Here is a 2,889-nt window from a genome sequence, read left to right as displayed (position 1 = left end):
CATCAATCAGTCGTTGAATTAATTCTTTGAACTTGAAGCAGTTCTCTATTGTATGTCCCCCTGATTGATGATATGAATAGTAATACCTATCTGTTCTTTTGAGTGATTCAAATGGTCTCGGTTTGAGAGGTTGGATCTTACCATTCTCGGAGAGCATTTTAAACATGTTGGCATAAGACGTCCCAAGTGGAGTATATAGCCTATTACTCCTTTTGGGCGTGTCAATTACTTGTAGAGAGAAGGGCTTCTTCTCCTTGGGTGGAGGTCTATTTTTAAGAAACTCGTTTTGTTCTTTTAGGGCCTCCTTGGCTTGAAACAATAGCTTGTTTGCTTCGGCCATAAGTAGTGTAAGTGCATGTATGTCTTGCCTAGTTACGGGTTCTTGCCCATAAGAGTCACTAGCATCTTCGAAGATCTCTTCTTCTTCGATAGTCTCAATGGGTTCAATAAGACTCGATGGGTCTACTTGACTCTCTTCGTCGGAAATGGCCAAAGAATCCGACAGTGGTGCAGTGTTGATGCTTGGCTTCTTACTTGCAGGGGGTAATGGAAGTTTGTTGCTATCAATGAGATCCTGGATGGCTTCCTTTAGCCTCCAACAATTTTCCGTATGATGGCCCCTACCTTGATGATACTTACAGCGTGCATTTGGATTCCAGCTAGTCGTTCTCTTTTCGACAGGTGGGTCCCCAAATGGTCCAATGGGAGTTATAAGACCTTTTGCGTGTAGGCGATCAAACGCGGTGTCATAACTCATACCTATAGGAGTATAGTTCTTCCTAAACGGTTTCTTTTGTCCTTGATTGTTATTCATAGCTAGGACCTCATTCAAATTAAAGGTGCCAACATTATTGGAGTGGGCAGTTTTGGAAAAACAAGGATTGTCGTTCTTCTTACCTTTCCAGCCACTGTTGGAGTTATTGTTGGCAGCTTTTTGTTTAGCTAAGTCGTCTTCAATATTGATACCAATGTCATAGACGGCCTTAAATGTGTGTAAATTACTTTGGTACCTAAGATGCTTAGAATATTTTTCTTGGAGGTTCTTAATGAACATCCTTACAGATTCCTTTTCACTGGGCACCTCAACCGTTTTTGCGGTAGTTTCCCTCCATTTATTAAAGAAGGAAGTAAAGCCTTCATTTTCTTTTTGTTTTAATATCTCAAGTTCTCTATGATTAGTTTCAACTTGAATATTACACTTATACCTATCAATGAAAGCACTTACAATGGACTCCCAACTAGAGGTTTTCTCTTTGTCAAGAGAAAAGTACCATTGTTGACACATAGTTTCTAATGATAAAGAAAACACTGAATAAAATTCTTTTTTGTCTATTCCCTTAATATTCATTACAGTTTCGAAAGCTCTTAAATGAAAATAAGGGTTATCCATAGGTTTGAACTTCGAGATGTCGTTGGCATTGAACTTCTGCGGAAGAAGGTCCTTGTCCACCGAGACCCCTTGTGAGCTAATCCCTTGGAACCTAAAGTCATTGGAAAGCTTGCTCAAAATTTCCTGGATTAGTTCCTTTTGTTGTTGTTTCACAGGGTCATTGGTTTGAAGAGTTAAACTCTTCAATATTTCAGCCAAGTTAGCTACCTCTCCCATAACTTCATTAAGTTCTTCTTAACTTGCCATTATCTTCTTAGCTTTCCTTTTCCTACCAATTGGTTTGTCAAAAAGTGCTACTTGAATGAAAGTATTGTCCTTGATTAGACGCCCTTCCTTTCTTGTCCACGCGCTGTAAATTAAACCATATTCGTTTTAATAACTCGACTCTAATCGAATTTGATTTTATGGTTTAAAAGTAAATAATAAAAAAAGAAAAAAAGCAAAAATAGGGTGCATATTTTGGGAATGGGTTCAATCAAATGGTTGATTGGAGGATTAATATCCAACTTACCCCCTAAAAAAAATGACGGAAAACACGCATTCAAGACTCTCTAGACATGGTCATGGTGTTACAAACATGTTATGTGTGTGCATTATAAATGTGTGTGAGTGACATGCTTTGACTCTTGTGTATGACCATGGGACTTAAGTGCCTAGACTCAACTAAATACTTGAACATGGTTTAAACCATTAAAAAATTGGTGAACTGATTAGTAGACTTATTTAATTAGACTCGTCGTGGTGACTCGAGCAAGAAACTGGACTGTCGTTATAGCAACAGGACTGTCGCCAGTGTTTAAATCCCGTCGCCAGACGACAGAGCTGTCGCCAGGCGACAGACAATAAACAGAGGCGCCACAACCAAAATTTTAGCGCCATTGCTGGAACATTAATCTGGACTGTTTCCAGTATTCTTACTCTAAAGGGACATGCCTAAGGTCGTACTAAGTCAAGTTGATTAATTTATTAGCCTTTAATTAGTCAAACTAATTAATTAATTAATTTAGACAAAGTCCTTTTTAGTCATTAGTCGATTTACTTAGTCTTAAACACAAGTCAAACAAAAAGTTAGCACATATAAAGTATGCACAAGCAAGAATGCACAAGTAGTTCACATAGTCACAATATGATGCAATGAGTTTGCAACCTAACCATGGCTCTAGTTCTCTAAAGTTCAAGGATAAGGGTTAAGTCAAAGAGGGTCCATGGTTATGAGTCCGGATGCATCGCGCAGAAGACTTACCTTTGGAAGGGTTGGTGCGTATGGATGGGACCCCGCAAGTTAAAAACTTGCTTCCACGGTTTGGTGGATTCACTAACTCGGATGTACCCGTCGTTGCCAGGAGTATTCAATTGGGGAGATGAAGCGTGAACCCCCAGAGGGTTATGGCCATATGTAGAACACATATGGGTTTCAGAAAAGTGAGAAAAACTCAATCAAGAAGTAGAATCGAGCCAACAGTACTAGAAATGGTCAAAACAAGAAGGCAGAGTTCTGG

The sequence above is a fragment of the Chenopodium album genome, chromosome 25, assembly GCF_948465745.1.
Source record: "Chenopodium album chromosome 25, dcCheAlbu1.1, whole genome shotgun sequence".
Lineage (NCBI taxonomy): Eukaryota > Viridiplantae > Streptophyta > Magnoliopsida > Caryophyllales > Amaranthaceae > Chenopodium > Chenopodium album.
Note: the sequence above shows the minus strand (reverse complement) of the source record.